General features: G+C 41.7%; 2 pseudogenes; both read left to right on the top strand.

Moving 5' to 3' along the window:
* Positions 1-7,419: 7,419 nt before the first annotated feature.
* LOC134968173 (5S ribosomal RNA) lies at positions 7,420-7,536 on the top strand (annotated as a pseudogene).
* A 183-nt stretch (positions 7,537-7,719) lies between these two features.
* On the top strand, positions 7,720-7,837 carry LOC134967518 (5S ribosomal RNA; annotated as a pseudogene).
* Positions 7,838-24,894: the final 17,057 nt, after the last annotated feature.

Here is a 24,894-nt window from a genome sequence, read left to right on the forward strand (position 1 = left end):
CCATTTATGAGTTAACAATGCATTTATTTAACCCATGTCATAGTCAATTACAAATAGTTTCAATTGGGCCTAGTGAGAGTAAATGGGGAGATAAGTGTTTTTTTTTAATCCTTCTTGTCTGTGAAAAAGAAAAAAAAGAGTTTTTTTTTTTTCTTTCTTTTCTTCCAAGACTTGTGGAGGATAGCCATTGAAATGCAAATTAACCTGTGTAACTACTTTTTTTTAGTAGTGAAAAGCACATATCTTTGAGATACAAATTAGAGGCAGTAAAGAGGTAACGTGTCTCATAGGAGGCCAGTGAATGATACATATATATAATATTATTATAATTATGTGTATATTTATATCAGTGTATGTTCTGCAAGATAGCTATCCAATCTGAATCATATCATTTAAATTATAGATTATTGCAGTCATTATGGATCTGTGTGAAATCAGATACATTTCTTTGCTGTACAGATAAATTTGAAATAAATGTATTTAAGGGAGTAATTATAAGAAGAAAAAAACCACAGGTCTGGCCCAGTTATAAAGGGTTACACAGAACAAGCGTGGGTTATGCTTGTGAGTGATTATAGTTAGCATTGCTCACATTTATAGAGACTGTGTGGTAGAGCGCTCGTAGTCTAAAAGGCATGCTGGTCGTGTGGTTACACAAGGTTGCGTAGGAATTCTGACGCTAAGTACAAAGCACACGATATTTGTTCAATTAAGTGGAATATTAGACATTTAATACAATAGCACATAACTATCCGATTTCAAAAGCAGGTTACTCTAAATTTAGTTTAAAAAACTGTAAGCACCTCTGGAATAAAGCTGCTGAATTAGGGGAGTAAAACAATTTTCTGTACAGAAAAAAACAGGTGTATTTGAGTGAGTGAAAGCGGAGTGAGTGGAGCTGAACCCAGGAATTCGGGATCCCGTTGTGGAACACTGGGTTAGTAGAGGCCTGGTGGTGTAGGGTTCGCTACCTTGCGTGATCAAAACTAGATGGTCTGAAGTGGTCTAGGTGATCTAGGTGTCCCAAATCTAGGTGGTCTAGCTTGGTCTAGGTGTTTCAGGTGGTCTACAGCAATCATAGGGCATATAGATAACTAGTATCTATAGGCTGGGCTATTGCATCGCATGTCCGTGTGTTCTACACAGCACAACGTGATACCATTGTGTCATATGTGCTGTGGAAAGGCATACGCAGACGTGATTGTATAGACAAAGGGGTTTTTCTTTGATAACGTTGGGAAATCTCCCTGGTGGGCTTCCTCTGGAAAGGGTGAATAATAGTTATCTAATTTCTCTTTTTTCACCCTACAAAAAAATTCCAGTGGAAAGATACTGAAAAGGAATTTTTCGCGGCCTCTCTCAGGAAAATATTCCAACAGAACCTCCATCAAAAGAAATGACGGTGCTGTAAGGTCTTATAGGAGCCCTAAGTTGGGTACATTGCGATCCACTATCGACAGTGTATAGTAGTACTGGCCAACATGGGCGAGAGCGAGTGGAAGGCGCTCGGAGAGACTTCCACCGTCTTCTTGCATTGAGTATTTTGGTATATGTGGGAATAGCTGAGAAGGCAAGACCCACTAATATGGAAGCCAGTTGCTCAAGTGAGAGACGTTTAGGCAGGGTTCAGGCTGAAGTTATTATGCTGAAGTTATTATGTGTGTAAAATATGGTCCCCATGCTGAAGACTTTTTGTCTGAATGGATACGTATGACTGACAAAGATAGGGTATCATTCCCTAGGGTGGGCAGCTTTGAGCCAGAGGTACTGCAGAACTTAAAGATTAGAATATGTCTGATTAAAATCCAGAAAAGAAAGGGTCAGTCATACAAATTGTTTAAACCTGTGGAAGCAAGAGGGGTTGGTGAGTTTGATCCTAAGGTATTGCAGGTGGTATGTCTAACCAAAGTAGTATAAGACTAGAATGGAAATATAAGAACTGTTTGAACTTGTAGCAACAATAAACAAGTAGGAAGAAAAAAAAGAATGCAAGTACACCGCCATATGTAGATGTGGAAGCAGTTACGGCCAGCATACAAACTATAGAAAATAATAAAAATATGAAAAATATGACTGTAACCTATATATGTACTAATGAATGTTGAAGTTTTATTTAGGAGGAGAAGGTGACCTGATTGTTTTCAGCCATTTCTCATGCACTCAGAGGAGTATCCAACCGGTACAAGAAGAGCAGTAGCCTGCGGGGGAAGTGGCTGAGACCAGTGGAACTGGTAAGTATGGTATCATTCGTGTATATATATATATAGTAAAACCCCCCAAATAAAATAAAAATCAAGAAATTAACGTCAGAAATGGAGAAAAACCTGTCCGCACATTAGTATTTGCCAGTAGGAAAGCGGACAGATGATGGTGGAGATGTTGCCAGACCAGTTCCTGTATTTATTTGCTGAGAGAGAGAGATATATTAAGAGGAGGATGCATTGAGGGAATGGTAATTGTATCGCTGGCCTGTAACACTGATTATCTTGAGGATAGAATGTAGACTTATTTTTACAAATGGGACGAGCAGATGTGGAGGGTTGTTCATCGGATAGTTCTTCTAGGATGGCCAAAGCATCCTGATCCTGTTGTGATAAGTTACATGTGTCATCACCGGGTAGAGGTATGTCTTTGTCTTTTTTGGAAAAAAATTTCCTCAAGATAATCAGTGTCCTGAAATAAAGGTATTTCTCGATCTGGTATCAAGAGATTTCGACACACTCTATCGACGTCAGAAATCACACAGAACTTTTGGGAACCTGTCTAGAAAACAGAAGGAAGCCGTAAAGCGAATACAGAAATGGGATGATGTACAAATTAAAATGTCGGACAAAGGAGGAAACATAGTGATATGGCCTACCACACTATATCTCAAGGAAGCCAACAAACAACTGAAGGACACCTCCTGCTACAAGACGACTTTATTTGATCCAACACAGAATTTCAGAACTCTGTACTCCAGGATCATTGATAAACACCTACAGTATGGCACCATTACCAAAACAGAATGGGACTACCTGAACACCCCACATCCTAGAACACCGACATTATATTTACTGCCCAAGGTCCACAAAAATATGGACAATCCACCTGGACGACCTATTATATCAGGCAATGGGGGCCTTCTGGAAAAAGCCAGTTGTTTTTCTGGATGTCCATCTGCGACAACATGTCCTCAGCTTGCCGTCATATGTAAAAGACACAACAGATGTTTTGAAGAAAATACAAGGCATACAACTGGAGGACTCCCACATATTGGTGGGATTAGATGTTGAATCTTTATACACATCTATCAAACACGATTTGGGCCTAACAGCAGTGAAATATTTTCTATCCATGGGAGACTTTGGTGACTTCCAAGAATTCCTTCTGGAATTACTCCAATTTGTGTTAAGTCACAATAATTTCTTATTCAATAACCGCTTCTACATACAGACTCGAGGCACAGCTATGGGGGTGGCATGTGCCCCCACCTATGCAAACCTTTTTCTAGGCTGGTGGGAACGGGAGTTAGTGTTCAGTGAAAATCAAGAAGAATACACCAACCATATCACAATGTGGATACGTTATATTGACGATATCTTTCTGATCTGGGATGGTAACCAGGACAAATTGGACCAATATATCTGCTCTCTCAATGACAACCAGATCAACATGAAGTTCACATACACCAGCAGCAAGTCTAGTGTACCATTCCTTGATCTTAGGATATACCGAGACGAGACCAATACAATAGCGACAGAAATTTTCAGAAAAGCAACCTCAACCAACAGCGTGCTCCATTCAACGAGCAGTCACTTTCCACCAACCATCAGAAATATTCCCAAAGGTGAATTCCTTAGATTACAAAGAAATTGTACAAAAGATTCCACCTTCCATATAAAGAGCATTGAACTGGCAGCTAGACTCAAGGAAAGAGGGTACAGCAACAGACTTATCAAAAGAGCTAAATCTGAAGTACAAAAAGTGAAAAGGGACTCTTTGATCTTTCCGGTTGAGAAAACCAAAGCAGACAAAAATGTTTTATGATTCATTGGGGATTTCTGTACGAATTGGAAGGACGCAAGAAAGATTTTACAAACACATTGGCATATCCTCAAAATGGATCAAGATCTCTCGGACCATATAGGCCAGAACATCAACATGAGCTGGAGACGGGCACCGAATCTAAAAGATACATTAGTTAAAAGCTACTTTTCACACCCTTCGAAGCCAAGACCTCTCAAAGGCAGCTATCCGTGCGGTAACTGTAAGTTGTGCCCACATGTCACTAACCTTACAGAAGTGACAGACAGATTTAATCAACGGATCACAATAAAGGACTTCTTTAATTGTAGAACAGAGAATGTGATCTACTGCATCACATGCACTTGCAACCTGAGATATGTGGGCATGACATCCCGCATGCTCAAAGTTAGGGCACTTGAACATATGAGCACAGTGAGAAATGTTAAATCTGATTTAGCTCATTTCAAGAAGCTTACCACAGTCGCCAGGCATTTTTTAAAATTTCACAACAGCCGAGCAGAGGACTTGAACATCTCCGGCCTGGAACATATCAAAATGGGTATGAGAGGAGGAGACTACAACATGATACTTCAGAAGAAGGAATCAGAATGGATATTTAAATTGGACACTCTTATGCCAAAAGGACTGAACGAAAACATCAACTACAGCATCTTTCTACATACCTGATTAGTAGATCTCTTTCCCATCTCCTTACCTTGGTATTATAACCCCCATTAGCCCCTCTACATTTATATTCCATTTTATATTCCCTATCATCACTCCTGTTTTTCTCCACTTCAACTGCCCCCCTTTTCCCCTTTTCCCAAAAACCTCCCCATTTTTCTTTCCCTTCCCACCAATCCTTCTTGGTTGCTCTGCCCAATCCTCCCCCAAACCCCCCCCCCCTTTCTTCCCCGTTCCCCATCACAAACCCCCCCCCCTTCCTTTTAAACCCCCCCCTTTTCTTTTCCCCTCCCCCACCCCAGTGCTTCTCCCTTCCTCTCCATCCTTCCCATCAGTCCTTCATCCCACCTCTAACCATTTTTTTACCATTTTTTGATATTTTCTCTCCTCCTCTTTTCCCCACACATCTTTCCACATTTCTTCCTTTCCCCCCCCCTCCCCCCCGATTTCCATTCATCATCTATTCCATGACATCACAACCATCAATATCAATCCCATTTTTCCACCCCCCACCCACCACCCCCCACAACTCATAATATAACAACCCCCCCTCCTTCCATTCCCGTCCCCACCATCCAACCCCCCTTCCTTCACCTCACTTCCCATCTGCACCTCCCTCACATTTTTATCTTCTTTCTTTTCAGTCCAACTGCACCACACTCATACTACACTCCTCACTATCACTCTTACACCCCTTACATACCCACATATCATGTTACTTCTACTCACACAATCACTTCACCAAATTCTGTCCCAATTTATGCTTACACATACATCACATTTTATATTTTTTTATTTTTTTCATTTTCCCACTATTCTGCACCACCCTGCTACACTCCACATTTCATACCCATTCACGACATCATCTAGCCCCTCCCCCTGCATGTTTCAACAGGTTTCTCACCCATATCTCCCTTTATATTTATTTATATTTATTTTTATTCTTATTTTTATATTTATTTTATTTTTATTTTTATATTTATTTTTATTTTTATTATTTATTATTATTTTTTATTTTTATTTATATTTATATTTATTTATATTTATATTTATTTTTATTTTTATTTATTTTTATTTTTATTTCATTTTTATATTTATTTATATTTATTTTCATTTTTATTTTTATTTATATTTATTATTATTTTTAATTTTATTTTTATATTTATTTTTATTTTATTTTAATTTAATTTTATATATTCTTATACCTTATAATTCATTTCACATCATTTTTCATTCATTTTATCATTTTTTTTTCATTTTTTTCATTTAGCCCTGTATCCATTCCAAAGTACATTCTCATATACACAATTTTCTCCACTCATTATCACGCACGGTTTCCCTACTCCTGGTTCACAAACAATCCTTCCTTTCCCTTTTCCAAAATGGCCGCATCTATGATTCCAGTAATGACCTGATTGGTCCAGTCATCTATCCATCATCCTCTTTTCAACTTTATTGGCTAATCCAGTACTCATATACTGGTCACAAGAGAGCAGTAGAGAGAGGCTCTCGTGACCAAGCCTACCTAGGTGAAACGTACGTCGAGAGACGTCCTTCGGTGACGTCATCGCGGCCACGCCCAGTCCGGAAGCGGGCGGCCGCGTTCATCACTGCTAGCGGGCGAACGCTGGGGGATTCCTGGACAACACTGACCGCACTCGTTGCGGCTGCGGTAACACACTTAACCACCAGGACTTGATCATTTACTCTCTCCCCCTTAACCAATTGCTCCTGCGGCATTATCTCATAGCAACAGAAGCACTGTTGGTAATATAGGACTATTTAGAGTCCATATTTCATTACTTCCCCGCTCAAGCCCCAGATGGATATCAATCACAATTATGTTACCTGTTATTTACACTAATGTATACCTATATCTGCATGTCTTGTACTATCAGCAGCATTTGAGTGCAAACTATCTATTATCTTGCAATGTTATGGCAGTACATTTAAGTGCAAACTTATTTATTATTTTCCAATGTCATGGCAGTCCTTAAGAGGTTGGAATGAGGTCTAATGTATCTTTTGTGAGCCAATCCTGAGCTCTAAAACTTTTTTCATTTACTAAACTGTTCTTTGTTTCTATAGAGCGAGTGACAGTACACATTTGTGTGTTCTAACAAATTGTTGTGAGCCAGCCTTGAGCTCTTTATCTATCCTTTGGGTCTCCCCCAGTTAACAAGCAACCTTGTACTTGTATAACTTGTGTCAGTATATCTCCCACAAATACCACAGCGAGTCTGTGAATTTCCTTGGGGGGGGTATATATTTTTTTCCCCATGATTATTTATTCATTATCACTAATTGTTCTCTGCTTCTATGGAACAAGCAACAGTACACATGTGTGTGTTCTAACTAATTGTTGTGAGCCAGCCTTGAGCTCTTCATCTATTATGTGGGTCTCCTTTAGTTAAAAATCAACCCTGCACTTGTATAACTTTTGTCAGTATATCACTCACAACATCACACAGCGAATCTGTGAATTTTTGGGGGGGTATTTTCCCCATGAGCATTTAGTTACTATCATTTGATCTCCAATTTGGAGACCTATACAATCAACATCTCTCCTTTTCTCCCCCCCCCCCCCTCCTTCATTCTTCTTTCCATCTCAACTCCTTCATCTCTTTACACACACTCCTCTCTGGAAATACCATCTCGGATCATTTTGTCCTGATTCATGCAAAGTACAGTTAGCAGGGTGTGACCTCTCCTTCTCCTTTATGAAAGGCCCACGGCCATACTACCCTGAATGCGCCCGATCTTGTCCGATCTCGGAAGCTAAGCAGGTATGGCCTGGTCAGTATTAGGAAGGGAACCTCCTGAGAATACCAGGTGCAGTGGGCCATTTCAAAGATCAACTTTGCCCTCCCCCCAAAATCCCCACACACTCTCTTATCTGGAAAAACCATTTCGGACCATCATGGTATCGATTTATTAGAGTACAGAAAATAGAAGTGTTTCATTTCCTTTTCTTCTTCTTCTCCTTTCTTCTTCCCTCCCCCCCCCTTGTTTTTTCCCTCATCATTGGCCCACTACCATACTACCCTGAATACGCCCGATCCTGTCCGATCTCGGAAGCTAAGCAGGCATGGCCTGGTCAGTATCAGGACGGGAAACCTCCTGAGAATACCAGGTGTAGTGGGCCCCTGTTCAAAATCCCCCTGCTCCCCTTCTTATCAACTAACCCCACCGCATTCCATGCTCCATCCTCTTTACAAACCTCTTGAGCTCCATTCTTACAAAGCCAACATTGTCCTAATCCAGGTATCCCCAAATTCAGGCATGTACAGTGATTTTCTTTGGATACCCTGAAATTCTAAGAAACCAATTGGTATCCTTCACTATCCCTATGATATTTTCACCTTCTCAATTATCTTATACCTCATTTGTTAAAAAGGTTAAATAAGATTTTTACTAACAGACAATACCACACACGAGACTTATTTCTTTTTTGCCCAAAAGTTTCTTTTCAAGTTTAATTAAAGGTTATGTTTTAACATTACATATATTATTTCTATCATAACAAATGAGTGCTCCCAAAAAAGTTTTTTTTGTCTTTTTCTCTCGCTTTCTCCAATTGTAGTATAACCTACAAAATTCCTGGGAGCACCGCCAGTTATTAGCAGTTTAAGATTTACTTGATAACTGCATGTATATTGGTTTCTTTATTGTAATACCTAATGTGGTACTTTACGAAAATTATTTGACTAGTGCGGCTCCACACACAATACTCATTCGCTTAATACATTTTCTCCATAGTCCCCGGATATATCAGGGATCTGTCTGTCTTCTTGAGGGGTCAGTGTTCATTAGAGATATGCATCATTATTATTATTATTATTATTATTATTATTATTTTCCTTTATTTATACAGTGGCACATGGGATCTGCAGCACCCAGTTACAGAGTACATAAACAAATAGGCAAAGCAAGAAAACAGTTACTTACAGTTCAAGACAATATAGGACAAGTAAAGGATATATAAACATTGCTGCATCAGTAGACAATATAAATATCAGGGCGACAGAAAACTGGGGGACTAGGTGTCATCGAATGGTGTATTGAAAAATAGATAGGTTTAAGTCAAAGATGGAAAAGCACATGAGGGAAGAGGGCCCCGCTCATAAAATCTTACATTCTACAGGGGAGGGGCACAGATGGGGCTGAAAGAGAGTATGGGACAGAATGTTTAGGATAAAAGACAGCAGCGTTTAGTGAAGAAGTGGGTTTTGAGAGCCCGTTTGAAATTTTGTAAAGAGGAGGAGAGTCTGAGGGGGAGAGGTGGAGAAGGGGAAGGGAAGCCAGTGAAGGGCTTGTAAGAGAGGGGAAGTGCATGCAGTACATTTGGTGAGGAAGATGAGCCGAGCAGCAGCATTGAGAATAGATTTGAGTGGAGAGAGGCATTTGTCAAGGATGCCAGATAGGAGAAGATTACAGTAATACATTATGGAGATGACCAGGGAGTGGATTAGGGTCTTAGTGGTATCCTGAGTAAGAAAGGGTCTGATCCTAGAAATATTTTGAGATGAAAATGACAGCTTTGAGAGAGTTGCAGAATGTGTTGTTTGAAGGAGAGGGAGGAGTGAAGGATTACTCCAAGAAAACATACTTAGGGGCTTCAGGAGACGGAGTGACATCTATAGATAATGAAATTGTAGAAGGTGTGATAGAGTCAGCTGGTGGGAAGATGATCAGCTCAGTCTTAGATATGTTAAGTTTAAGAAAGTGCTGAGATATCCAGGAAGAGATAGCATAGAGACAATTGGATACACAAGAGAGAAGAGCAGGATGGAGGTAAGGGGAGGAAAGGTAGACTTGAGAATTATCAGCATAGAGATGATATGGTAAGTCAGAATAAGTAATAAGACATATAGAGAGAAAAGGAGTGGACCAAGGACAGACCCTTGGGGGACACCTACAGTTAGTGAAAGTGGTGGGGAGGTGGAGTCATAACAGGAGACAGAGAAGGAACAGTCAGAGAGGAAGGATAATAGCCAGGATAGGCCAGAGTTGGAGAGTGTGTTGATCAAGAATAGGTTTTTTAAGATTAGCAGAAACAAGTACGTGCTTGAAGGCAGAGGTTACAGTGCCAGATGAGAGGGAGAAATTAAGTAGGTGGGCAAGATGGGAACAGGCAGAAAGAGAGGGGAAGCGGAGGTGGGAGGGAATAGGGTCAAGTGGAGGCGGTGGAGAGGGTAGGAATGGATAAGGGCCATGATTTCCTCACCAGATACTTGGGAGAAAGATGTCAGAGTTGGTAAGAGGGATGGGGAGGAGTGGAAAGGGAGAGGAGGTGGCTGGTTGCTGATGGTTTGGTTGGATGTGATGTCCTGATGTATGGAGTCAATTTTGGAAGTGAAGTGGAAAAGTCAACAGCATAGAATGCGTAGGGAAGACGAGGTGCGGGAGCGCAGAGGAGGGAGTTGAGGGTGGCAAAGAGGCACCAGGGGTTTGAAAACTGGGAGGAGATTAGGTTCTTGAATTATGACTGTTTAGCAAGGGAAAGTACAGCACTGAAGGATGAGAGCATAAGTTTGAAACGGAGAAAGTCTGCTTTAGAGCGTGACTTCCTCCACTGTCCCTCAGCAGTATGTGAGCATTTTTGCAGATATCTGGGGCATTTGGTGTGCCATGGCTCAGGTGTTGATCTTTGAGGGTGAATGGTGGTTTGTGAAGCGACAGAGTTAGGAGCAGAAGTAAGGGAAGCATTGTATAGGAAGTGGCTTGTTCAGGGCATAAGAGAGACAGAATAGGAGAGAGAAGGAAGTCAAGCAGGGAGGATTGGGAAGTGGTGTTGATAGCCTCAATGTCACTTTTTTTTCACTGTTTTATCACTTGTCCAGGCTTAATACATCTACCCCTACATAGCCAACCAACAGTTGATTATTGTTTTTTCTCATTTATAATCTTCTTCTACCAAGGAATTATTATTAACTTCTGATGAGGAACTTGAATCGCTGGAGGAATTTAGAGGAGCTTCACCGACACCAACATTTTCTGAACCCTCCACAGATGCATGATTTAAATACAAAAGAAAATACCCATTCAACCCCCAAACAAAGATCTGTTGAGAAGTGAGTATATTAATTACATTTTTAAATAAATAATATTCTATTAAATAGGACTAGGACACTTCTATTTTCAATCCATTTCTGATCTCCGTTCCCAGCTCCCCTGCAATCATCTTTTACAAGGCTTCTACATCTTGTTTTGGTCCCGGAGCCCTCCACAGTGCCTTTGCCTCCCCACACCCTGCCGATGGACCACTTTCTGGCCCCCTTGCGCCACACTGTCTGTCAGATCAGCAGCCACCGCAGCCTCCACGCCAGGAAAAGAGGCACGCTGCAGAGAACATGGCGCCGGATACCGCTGCTGAGAGCGCACTCCCTCTCCATAAGAAACCCACAGCTGAGGGACCATCTTCTGGAAGGCATGTGAGTCTGGGCTGTGACGCCCCTTGTACATACAGAGAGGTAGTGGAAGCCATTACAGCCACTATGTCCCCTCTCCTTTCTAAAGCAGTGGCTGATATCACTGGCCAGTTACAGCAATTGAACCACAGGGTTACTGTTAATGAACAACAGATTGGTGTTGTCTCCCATGATATTAGTGATCTGCAGCACTCTATAAAACGCCTCACTACTGAAATTTACCAGCTTTGGAACAAGATCGGCGACATCGAAAATAGATTGCGTCGTAATAACATTAGGCTGGTTGACCTCCCTGAATCTATCAAAGGGACAGCTCTGGCCCATTTTGTCTGAAACACTCTCCCCTCACTCTTAGGCATAGAGGCGGTTTGCCAAGACATGGTTATAGAGAGGCTTCATAGGGTGGGCCCAACACCGACCCCTAACAGACCGAGACCCAGGGTTACTCTGTTCCGCTGCTTGAACTATCTGCATAAAATGGAAATCTGGTTGGCTACTCACTAGGCTAAACCCTATCATGGGAATGTCACAAGCTACATATTTTTCAGGACTATTCTGCTGAGCTGTCAAGGGCTAGGAATTCCTTTTCCCCTGCACGTCTCGTTGCTGAGGGACGCAAATTTGGCATTCTGTATCCCGCCAGGCTCCGACCATACGATGGTTCCTCATTCAAAGATTTTTCCAACCCACCTGATGCTATGGCATCACAACCAGGAGCTCTCCCAAGCCAAAGATACTGACATCTCCGACTCCGCAAGTTAATGCCTTTTGCTACTAACAGCATTTCTCATGAAGTATTCCGGACTTTCTGATGTGCCATTGTTTTTTCTCCATTCTCCGTATTTGATTATTCTTGGTGTTTTCCATGCCCACCTTTTGCTCATACTTCAATACCGGTTCACCCATTTAATGTTTGATATTCCTGTTTATGTGTGTGTTTACGGCATTTTATTGATTTTCTATGACATGCATGTTCACCATACATGTTCATGTATACTCATTTCACCGCTCACTGTGGAGGTCCCCCGGCCTCAACATTATTTCTCTACTGTCTGGGGGGAGGGAACGGATCTATCCTTTCACGCCGGATGAGTTTTGTGATTGTTCTGTTACCCTGTTTTTCATGTATAGGAAGCTTGGCATCAACAGCGTGCGTTTGGTTGCCTTCTCTTAGCACTGTTTTCCCCCTTTTTCCTCTCTCCTCTTGTTGATCTCCTATTGACCCTTCTTTCTTACCTCTCCCCCTATGCACTTCTTCATGCTTTACAGTGATGTTGGCTGCTGACATACTTTACTGTTATTTTGTACTGGAGGCCTTTTTTCTTTTTTCTTTACAATTTTATTTTTACTTCTTTTTCCCCCTGTTTACGTGAGTGATGCATAGTCTACGCTGAGCCACGTGGAAAGTTGGAGGAGTTCATTCTCCAGCAAAGAGGAGGAAGCTTCTGCTCTATTTACGGAAGAGCGGCGTGGATGTGGCATTTCTCCAGGAAACACACCTGACTCCTTCTGAAACAGAGAAACTGGATATGCTGGGTTGGTCTGTAATGGCTTCCACTTCCTACAATTCCAGAGCCCGTGGTGTAGTTATCCTGGTAAGTCGTTCCCTCTCCTTTGAAACTTTACTAGTCAATGTTGACGACCTTGGTAGATATGTAGTAGTATCTGTCAATCTGCTAGGCAAACGGTTTATGCTAGCTAATATTTATGCACCCCCCTTACTCTAGGTCATATTTTCAACAGCTAATTACCATTTTGACCCCTCATAAGGGTGACAATCTTATCATTGGGGGTGATTTTAATTTAGTTTCTTCCCAGCTGATGGATAAATCACTGGTACGTGGCACACACCCCTCCCTTCCTAAGGTGGGTATTAAAAAATTTTCCTCAACTCTACAAGTTGTGGATTTATGGCGAACTTTGCATCCGACTGATAGGGATTATACTTGTCTCTCAGTGGCGCATGGCTCCCTCTCCCACATTGACTACCATTTTGTTTCTCATGCTCTGTTCCCTCAAGTCACTGATTGTACTATTGCTCCTATCTCTCTCTCCGACCATGCAGTGGTTTCCTCTACTATTCATTTCCTTGATGAACAAGGATCAACTAAACTGTGGAAGTTTCCATCCAGACTATGTCACTCTTCTACATTTAAATCCTTCCTAGATGCTGCATGGGATGACTTCTACACAAATAATTCTGCACATATTCCATTAGACCCTTCTCTGTTTTGGATGTCGGCAAAGGCTGTACTCAGAGAAGCAATTATTTAATTTACTGCAGCTTCAAATAGGAAATACTCTGCGCATTACCTATCGCTCCAGGATTCTTTGTCTAAGGCTTTTCAGGCATGCAAATTAGCCCCCTCCCCCATCATGAAACAAGCCTATCTTGTCTCCAAGACTCATTTCGATGAGTTTTTGACTGAGATGGGTGACAGATACCTCTTCTCGATCTACCACAGGTTCCATCAATTTGACAATAAATCTGCTTGCTTACTTTCTAACCTGTAACAGGGTTCTTTCTCCCCTGCAGTTGTTCACCCCCTTCGTACACAACAGGGCATATTGACTTCTACGAACAAACAAATTTCCCATATTATGCAGCTATATTACACTCATTTCTACACTTCAACGTTACCTGACAAGTCACTGCAGGCCTCCTCTATCCCGCCTTCTTCCCTAGCTCACACATCCCCCCTTTCCTCACCCCCCTTCTCCCACCTATGTTTCTGCTCATTCCAATCTTCCTCTTTTCTGGGACGCTTTGCCCTTCCCTTTCAGACAACATGGCCTCTCTACTCCAAGCCCGATCACCCTAGATGAGGTACAGCTGGCAATTAAACAGCTGAAACCTAACAAAGCACCAGGCGGTTACAGTGGCAAATTTTATAAACTCCTCCTCCCTAAAATTGATAATGTTCTTGTTGCCGTGTTCAATTCTTTAATGTTGGCTGACACCCCACCCCCCATTTCAACTAGGCTATTCTCAAACTGCTTCCTAAACCTGGCAGGGACTTATTCCTCCCGGGCTCTTACCGCCCAATATCCCTGCTCAATCTCAATTACAAATTACTAGCTAAGTTTCTGGATGACCGTCTCAAAATTATTATTTCCCACATTGTTCACCCTGACCAGACTGGATTCATCTCCGGCAGACACTCGGTGGTCAATGTGCGGAAGGTTTCTGTGGCCCTTTATACCTGCCAAAATTCTGTATCCCCCTCCAGCAATGTTATCGAATGGCCACACCTCTATGACACTCTCCATCGCTTTCATTTCCCAGAGGCCTTCATCATTGATATCTTATATTCATCCCCAGCTACTCAGATCTCATGCAATGGCTTCCTTTCTGACCCTTTCATTATAGAAAAATTCACACGCCAGGGATGCCCACTTTCCCCACTCCTATTTGCTATAGCCTTGGAACCTCTGGCTGTGGCCCTTCGGCTATCCACAGCATATACAGGTATTCATGTTGGTGATGTTGAGCTTAAATTTGCTCTGTTTGCAGATGACATGTTGCTATTTGTCTCTGATCTGCTTTCTTCAGTCCCATAAATTTTAAGACTGATTTCAGATTTCGGGAAAACAGTGGGATATAAGGTCAATGTCACCAAATCTGAATTATTGCCTATACACATTCCCCCTCCTCTACTCTCCTCCCTTACTCTCACCTCCCCCTTCACGGTTACTCCGTCGTATTTTAAATATTTAGGGGTTAATATTGCCAGAGAATGACGCGCTTTTTATGACAAGGGAAAAAGCCAAAAATTGCCTATGCGAAACTTGTGATGGATAAATCTGTTGGTGGTGCTGGCATCCCTGATTTTCTTTCTTACTCTCTCACGGCTTTTCTTTGCTATGCTGCTGACTGGCTATTGGGCAAAAGTACTTATACTGATTTGGCCCTAGATAATAATGCTTTCAAGCCCTTCTCCCCCTGCGCTCTCCCACATACAAAGAAGTCCTCTATCCCGCCTTCTGTCCTGGAACACCCTCTGTTCCGAGACACTTACTTTAGCTGGGTGAAATTACACAAAAAACCGAAGAGCGATCACACTGCTTCCCCTTATGTATCTTTATGGGGGAACCCATCTTTCACCCCTTCTCTTCATAATTCTCTATTCCTTCAGTGGCGGGAGAGGGGGCTGTGCTCCGCTTCCCAAGTGTTTGAGCCGGGAGGTCATATTACCCAATTCGCTATGCTGAGAGACAGGTATTCCCTTCCATTCTCCCACTTCTTTATTTTTCTCCAAACTAGACACTATTTATCCTCACTGAATTTTGATTCCTATCTACCTGCTCCCTCCTTACCTTTAGCGAAGGCCCTTAAGTACTGGGAATCTCACCATTATAAAATTAAACAAATCTATATTCTTGTAGTGAACTTACCCTCCCAGCCCTACCTTCAGAAATTAGTTGCCTCATGGCAATCGGATATCCCGAGAATTGCCTCATATGATTCTCTGTTGACACATCACCACCGCACCATGACAATATTGAGCTCTGCCTACCTGCAGGAAGTACACATCAAATCTATTCATAGAGCTTATCTACCTCCTTATATTCAAGCGATTATTGACTTTTCATACTCCGATAGATGCCCCAAGTGTAGAGGGGCCAGAGCCTCGTTCTACCACTGCCTTTGGAATTGTACTAAGATTAGGCATTTTTGGAACAAACTTTGTATGTTTATCAATAATCATTTCTCTATCTCTCTTCAACCTGACCCCCTGGCATGCTTATGCATTAATTTTTCTGTATGGGATAAGGTTAAAGGAATTAACTTATTGTTCCCCATGTTAACTATGCTCTAGACTATTTCAATGAAGGCGATCCTGAAACATTGGGTCGCCAGGTCTGCCCCATCTCTTTCAGAAGTTTTAAAGGTTATGTTGCAATATTTATACTTTGATCGTAGATCCACCGTCCTCACTGGTTATTCCGGTCTTGCCGGTTTCTATAAAAAATGGGGCTCTTATATGTCTACATTGGATCACGATACCCAATCTCAAATAACCTCTGCCTTTGAAAACTCCTCTTGGAAGATGGTTAAGTGAAATAAGTATACTTCATGCCTCCTACACTCTCTCCCTTGTATTCTCCTTCTTCTCCTCCTCTGCCCCTTCTTTCTTTTTCCTCTACCACGATATACACTCTCTTTCATTTCTTATATTACTCATGTGCAAATGTATTTCATTGTGATATTAATATAAAGGCCTCCAGAGGACTATTGCTATTTTTTATTGTGCTTTCACCAACTCTGTTATTGTCATTATATTACGTCGTACTGAAGAAGCTCATTCCCCCTCCGCACCCTCTTTACTCCCCCTCCAGCTTCTCCCCTCCCCCCTCTATCTCATGTTTCCAGTTTTCTAGGATACCGCAGGTATTCCTCCCCTTTTCTCATTCTCTGCATTATGATAGTTTCTTTTTGAACTATACTGTTTAGTCTGCTCTTATACAAGCCTCTTATTACGCATTTGTTTTCTTTCTGTATGACCTGGCTTGACTGTCTATGTATTGCATACTGGCTGATGTATTTTCTGTTGCAAAACCTAATAAAAACTAGTTTGAAAAAAAAAAAAAAATAATCTTGAGCATATAAGATTCACAGTCTTAATGAGGGGTACAGAGAGCCCTTACTAAAAATCAAAGAATGGCCTGATGTTGTGATAAAATCTTCAGATAAAGGGTGCAATGTAGTATTATGGTCAACAAAACTATACAGTATCTCAAGGAAGCCTAACATCAATTAGAGGATAAACTGAATTACTGAAACACTACCTTTAACCCCACTGAGAATTTCTCCATCCTCTATAATCAGATCATAATATGGCCAAAGCAGATGGCATGATAACAAAACCTGAAAATATATTTCTCCATGTAGCACACACCAAGATACCCTCGTTTTACCTCCTGCTAAAGATGTGGGATATCTTGCTGGCCCACCGGGGAGGACAATTGTGTCTGGCAGAGGAGGACTCTCCAAACAGGTGAGCATATTTGTGGATACACATTTGAGGCATCGTGTAACCAACTTACCCTTTTATACTAAACAAGAAATATTTTGTTTTCAATAACAATATTTTTCCTCCAAACCAGGGTCACAGCCATGGTCACTGCATGCGCACCCACTTATACAAATCTGTTCTTAGGGTGGTACATGTTTTTGTCTTTAGTGATGCCAATGATGAATTTACAACATTTATACCAATGTAGATTCATTATATCAATGACATTTTACTGATTTGGAATGGAACAAAATAGAAATTCCATGACTTCATGGTGAAGCTCAAAAGCAAAACTTGAGAAGGAAATTCACCTGTGCCATTAATTTTCTAGAGCTTAAACTTACAATTTCTTATCTGTATAGGAAGCCAACTGCAACAACAGCCTTCTTCACTACAAAAGCCATCACTTTACACAGCCAAAACAAAATGGGTGCGTTTATAAAATTATGGAGAAATTGCTCCAATGTTCTCACCTTTAAAATGCAAAGCAAGGACTTAGCTAAGATATTACACAAGCGGGGGTACCGTAATATACTGATCAAAAAACCCAATACATTGTTGCCAAAACAGCAAGGGACTCCCTTGCTGAGAACCAAAATTAAGGTTTATTGATAACTAGTGTAACTAGTGGCAAGATTTGAAGGACTATGATAATCATCTCCGTGATCTCTTATGTATTATTTTTATAATATTATTTGTATATGCACTTACTATTTTTTTCTTTCTTTTCTTTTTTACATCTTCCTTCTCTTTTTCCCTTTTTCTTCTGTTTGTATTTCCCACCTGTTTCCACTCTCTCTCACAGTTATATCCTGTTTGGCATATATCTATTATTAGTATTCTACTTTCACTGTTCAAAATTAAATTATTTTTCTAACAAATGACTATGGCTTTGAATTATGATTCTACAATGGCAGGCCCAATATCTGTATACAGTACGTGTTTGTACTAGAAAAATTTACATTAAATTGCTTAAATATTTGACAATATTTAAATATAAATCTGAAAAATAATTAGTATGATGATTTATTGTTTCAGTAGATGATCACACTGTCACCTGCATTCCCATGACAGCTCCTAAGGCTGATAAACCATCATCTGATAATACTGACATCCTGGTTACTGATGAATATATATAACTGGATCCTGGTGAATATAAACAGAATTATTTGCAGCCACCCACTAAACTTGACTTCTAAGGGGGTGAAAAGGGATTAAATGTTTTGCCCAGCAAACCTTTGCCCGTTGAAACCAGGCACATCAGCCAGTAGTAATATAAATATACACGGTAAAGTCACATTATTATGACCACCTCCTTCTTTTGACATCAGCAGTGCATAGCCCATGAAGTACGTCATGTGTTGTGCTCTGGCTTGGTGGGTATATAAGGTGTGCGATAGGCCATCTGCACATATCACTAATTGCTGTCCTGGGTAAAAAGGGGGATTTATCTGAGTTGCAAAAAGGGATGATTTAAGCTTTCAGCAAAATGGAGGCATTATTTCTGAAACAGCGCAGTTTGTGAAATGTTCACATGCTGCTGTGGTGGAGGTGTATTGTGACTGGACAAATGGCACCATTGAGTATTACCAACACGGAAACTGTAGATCACCATGTGCCAATGATTTGAGAGGTGATCGTCAGCTATGAATGTGTGTGAGGGCCAAATAACACCCTATAGTGGTGCAGCTCACCATCAAAATTAACCTGGGGGGTTCCAGATATGTCTAAAATGAAAGTTCAGTGAACACTGCTGCATATGTAGCTACAAAGCAGATATGAGAAGATTACTGCAATCCAGTTTGGAGATTTCCATACTGGATGAGAGTCTTATGGTGCCCATACACTTGTGAGATAATCGGTGCTAACCTTTAATTTCGACCTCGAAGGATTGTATGCCCATTTTAGGTACCTTGAGATGCGATGCACGGGCACGCCGCTCGAATGTCGTGTCTCAAGATATTATGTGCTGCACTTAATATCTCTCGCATTGCAGTGCTATCGCATGTGGTTTTAAAACCACATGAGATATATCACACTGCGATGTGCAATGGGGACCTACCGGGAGCGGCCAGAGGCCACTCCCACTCAATGGTGATGTGCCGATCACGTGATTACCATGCGATTTATTGCATGATCGCAAGGTAATCACTTTGGCAGTACAGGTGCAATTTCATCCCACCTGAACTGCCGGTGCAATGCCCCACGATGTCGCAAAGTAGGGCATCACACAAGTGTATGGGCACCATTAGTGTTATCCTGGGTGAGAAAAGGTCTGATCCTAGAAATATTTTTGAGATGAAAATGACAGGCTTGAGAGATGTGCTGAATGTGTGGTTTAAAGGAGAGGGAGGAATCAAGGATTACTTCATGTAAACATACTTAGGGGCTAGAAGGGATAGTAGTGCCATCAATAGATAATGAAATTGTGGGAGGTGAGATAGTGTGAGAGGGTGGGAAAACAATCAGATCAGTCTTAGATATGTTAAGTTTAAGAAAGTACTGGGACATCCAGGAAGAGATAGCATAGAGACAATTGGATACACGAGTGAGGAGAGCAGGGTAGAGGTCAGGGAGGAAAGGTAGACTTGAGTATCATAGGTATAGAGATGATATGGTAAGTCAGAATAGGTAATGACCTCACCTAAAGAGGATGTATAGAGAGAGAAAAGGAGCGGACCAAGAACAGACCCTTGGGAGACACCTACAGTTAGTAGATGTGGTGGAGAGGTGTACTCTTGAGAGGAGACAGAGAAGGAATGGTCAGAGAGGAAAGAGGATAGCCAGGAGAGGATAGTATCATGAAGACCAAGGGAGTGAAGAATTTGCGGAAGGAGAGGTGTGGGAGGTGGGGGCCACAGTGTCAAAAGCAGCAGAGAGGTCATGAAGAATAATTATAGTGTAGTGGACCTTGGATTAAGCAGAAAGGAGGACATTGCAGACTTTCGTGAGGGTTCAGTGGAGTGGAGAGGATGGAAGCCAGATTGGAATGGGTCAAGCAGTGAGTAAGAAGATAGAAAGGCAGTAAGGCAGTTGTAGACAATATGTTCAAGGACTTTGGAGGTAAAAGGAAGGAAAGAGATGGGTCTATTGTTGGAGAGTGTGTTGTTCAAGGGTAGGTTTTTAAGAATAGGGTAGACGAGTGCATGCTTGATGCCAGAGGGGACAGTGTCAGATGAGAGTGAGAGATTAAGGAGGTGGGCAAGATGGGAATAGTCAGAAAGAGAGAGGAATTGGAGGAGGTGGGAGGGAATAGGTTCAAGTGGGGAGGTGGAGAGGGGAGGAATGGATAATGGCCATGATTTCGTCACCAGATACTTGGGAGAAAGATGTCAGTTGGTTAGAGGAAAGGGGAGGAGTGACAAGGAAGAGGAGGTGTCTGGTTGCTAATGTTTTGGTTGGATGTGATGTCCTGATGTATGGAGTCAATTTTTGGAGTGAAGTAAGTGGCAAAGTCAAGTGCAGAGAGTGAGGAGGGGAGACGAGGTGGGGGAGGGCAGAGGAGGGAGTTGAGGGTGGCAAAGAGGTGCCAGGGGTTTGAAGACTGGGAGGAGATGAGGTTCTTGAATGATGACTGTTTCGAAAAGAAAAGTGCAGCATTGAAGGATGAGAGCATAAGATTGAAATGGAGGAAATCTGTATTTGATCGTGACTTCCTCCACTGTCCCTCAGCAGTATGTGAGCATTTTTGCAGATATCCGGAGCATTTGTTGTGATATGGTTCAGGTTTTAATTTATGAGGGTGAATGGTGGTTTGTGGAGCAACAAAGTTAAGTGCAGAAGTAAGTGACACATTGTATAGGAAATGGCTTGTTCAGAACATGAGAGAGATAGTATAGGAGAGAGTAGGGAGTTAAGTAGGGAGGATAGGGAAGTGGTGTCGATAACCTCAATGTCACTTCTTTATCACTGTTTTATCACTTGTCCAGGTTTAATACATCTACTGCTACATTTGCCAACCAACAGTTGATTATTGGTTTTCTCATTCAGAATCTTCTTCTACCCATGAATTATTATTAACTTCTGATGAGGAACTTGAAGCCCTGAAGGAATTTAGAGGCGCTTCACCAACACCAACATTTTCTGAACCCTACACAGATCCATTACTTAAATGCAAAAGAAAATTCCCATTTTACCCCCAAACAAACACCTGTTCAGAAGTGAGTATATTAATTTAATTTTTACATAAAGAATATTCTAAAAATAGTACTAGGAGATCTTGAGCATAGAAGATTCACAATCTTAATGTGGGGAACAGAGAGACCTTAATTAAAATAAAAGAATGACCTGATGTTGTGATAAAACCTTCAGATAAAGGGTGCAATGTTGTATTATAGCCCACAGAACTATATCTCCAAAAAGCCTAATATCAATTAGAGTACAAATTGTGTTACTGACACCTTACCTTTAACCCCACTAAGAATTTCTCCATCCTCTAAAATTAGATCATCAATGAGGCCAAAGCAGACAGCATGATAACAAAACCTGAAAATGTATTTCTCTATGTAGACCACCCCAAGATACCCACATTTTACCTCATGCTAAAGATGTGGAATATCTCGCCGGCCCACCGGGGAGGACCAGTGTGTCTGGCAGAGGAGGAAGACTCCAAACAGGTGAGCAACCAGCATCATCCATCTACAGGTAATGGATGTCATCAATTTTTTTAAGGATACAAAAAAATCTGACTTCCATAAGGTAATTCTGGATCTACTGGAATTCATACTAAACAGGAATTAGTTTGTTTTCAATAACAATTTTTTTCCTCCTAACCAGGGCCACAGCCATGGTCACTGCATGTGCACCCACTTATGCAAATCTGTTCTTCAGTTGGTACATGTTTGTGTCTTCAATGATGCCAATGATGAATTTACCACATGTTTACCAATGTGGCTATATTACACCAATTACATTTTACTGATTTGGAATGGAACAGAATAGAAATTCCATGACTTCATGGTGAAGCTCAAAAGTAAAACTTGAGAAGGAAATTCACCTATGCCATTCATTTTCTAGACCTTAAACTTATAATTTATGAAGAGGGAAATCTCTTTTCTTACCTGTATAGGAATCCAACTGCAACAACAGCATTCTTCACTACAAAAGCCATCACTTTCCACCGCCAATACAAAATAGGTGAGTTTATAAAAGTATAGAGAAATTGCTCCAAAGATCTCACCTTTAAAATGCAAAGCAAGGACTTAGCTAAGATATTACACAAGAGAGGGTACCGTAATATACTGATCAAAAAAGCCCAATACATGGTTGCCAAAACAGCAAGGGACTCACTTGCTGAGAACCAAAATTAAGGTTTATTGATAACTACTGTAACTAGTGGCAAGATTTGAAGGACTATGATAATCATCTCCATGATGTCTCATGTATTATTTTTATTATATTATTTGAATATGCACTTACTATTTTTTTTCTTTCTTTTCTTTTTATTCTTTCTTTTTTACATCTTCCTTCTCTTTTTCCCTTTTTCTTCTGTTTGTACAGATGTAGCCACCTTTATCTTGACTGTTTCTCCGCCGAGACGGGCGTTTAGTCACGCTAATGCGATAGCTGAGTTTAATCACAGGCAGGCGCGTTGAGGCGATCTAGATACTCATCATGCATTACACATCTCCACCACTGTGTGGCTAATGCTCCACTAATCCAGTACTTTCGATCGTACAGTATAGCGGCGGATTGATCTACAGCTCTGGCAATACTGTAGGCGTAACGGGAGGCGGTGGAAAAAGTATGGAGTACTGTATGTGTATGGAGACGCAACTACAGTAATTGTGTAAAAGGAAGAATGTACAGTACAATGTATAAACACCGTGCTTTTAAAATATATGAGCGTCTGAGTTCGCTAATGCATAATGGGAATGGAGGACTAGCAGAAGGCGGAGGAAAACACCGTGCTTTACAAATGCGAGCGTCCGAGTCCTCTAAGGCATAAACCAACAGCAATGGGGCGGGGGCCGGGCGCTGTTTGCAGTACTTTCACACATGAAATTGGAAATCTCTCATGAGGCGTCGTGGGCTAGGGGTGAAGGCTCCCACCTCCCTCGCTGGGGGTCCAGGGTTCGAGACCTGATGTGCTTTCTTTCTTTTTTTTTTTTTTCCTGTAATAATGCACTGTATTATTTTATTTACATTGTAAGACAGTCAATGGAAGGATGCACACAGGTTTCACATAAATCAAAGTACATCTGCAGGAGCGATTCTTTACGCTAAATGCAACCTACAGTACAGTACTGTAAGTGAGCAAAACAGTACTACAGTGGGCGTTTGTGTATTGCACATGACCTGCATTCCCTCCCTGTCTACTGCATGATCTGTGCAGGCTCCCATGGGGGAAGGGCAACAGGCTAGCAGGAGGCGGAGGAAAACACCGTGCTTTACAAATGCGAGCGTCCGAGTCCTCTAAGGCATAAACCAACAGCAATGGGGCGGGGGCCGGGCGCTGTTTGCAGTACTTTCACACATGAAATTGGAAATCTCTCATGAGGCGTCGTGGGCTAGGGGTGAAGGCTCCCACCTCCCTCGCTGGGGGTCCAGGGTTCGAGACCTGATGTGCTTTCTTTCTTTTTTTTTTTCTGTAATAATGCACTGTATTATTTTATTTACATTGTAAGACAGTCAATGGAAGGATGCACACAGGTTTCACATAAATCAAAGTACATCTGCAGGAGCGATTCTTTACGCTAAATGCACCTAAACAGCGGGAATGAAATGAGTGTATTCTGACGCTACCAACTGAGCAAAACAGTACTGTAGATCTTCAGCGTTTGTGTATTGCACAGGACCTGAATTTCCTCCCTGTGCAGGCCCCCAGGGGAAAGGGCGATGGGGGTAGGGGGGAGACGATGGAAAATACTGTGCCTTTGAAATGCAATTACATGAGCGTCCGAGTACACTACGGCATACTGTAAACCAACACCAATGGGAACGAAGTGCCAACCTTATTTTTAATGTGTTCCCGTGACATTCACTGTAACATTTTTTTTTTCTCTCCAATACAGTACATCCAATGGAAGGATGCACACAAGTTTCACATAAATCAAAGTACATCTGCAGGAGCGATTCTTTACGCTAAATGCAACCTACAGTACAGTACTGTAAGTGAGCAAAACAGTACTACAGTGGGCGTTTGTGTATTGCACTTGACCTGCATTCCCTCCCTGTCTACTGCATGATCTGTGCAGGCTCCCATGGGGGAAGGGCAACAGGCTAGCAGGAGGCGGAGGAAAACACCGTGCTTTACAAATGCGAGCGTCCGAGTCCTCTAAGGCATAAACCAACAGCAATGGGGCGGGGGCCGGGCGCTGTTTGCAGTACTTTCACACATGAAATTGGAAATCTCTCATGAGGCGTCGTGGGCTAGGGGTGAAGGCTCCCACCTCCCTCGCTGGGGGTCCAGGGTTCGAGACCTGATGTGCTTTCTTTCTTTTTTTTTTTTTTTTTTTTCCTGTAATAATGCACTGTATTATTTTATTTACATTGTAAGACAGTCAATGGAAGGATGCACACAGGTTTCACATAAATCAAAGTACATCTGCAGGAGCGATTCTTTACGCTAAATGCAACCTACAGTACAGTACTGTAAGTGAGCAAAACAGTACTACAGTGGGCGTTTGTGTATTGCACATGACCTGCATTCCCTCCCTGTCTACTGCATGATCTGTGCAGGCTCCCATGGGGGAAGGGCAACAGGCTAGCAGGAGGCGGAGGAAAACACCGTGCTTTACAAATGCGAGCGTCCG

The sequence above is a fragment of the Pseudophryne corroboree genome, chromosome 10 (genome assembly GCF_028390025.1).
Source record: "Pseudophryne corroboree isolate aPseCor3 chromosome 10, aPseCor3.hap2, whole genome shotgun sequence".
NCBI lineage: Eukaryota > Metazoa > Chordata > Amphibia > Anura > Myobatrachidae > Pseudophryne > Pseudophryne corroboree.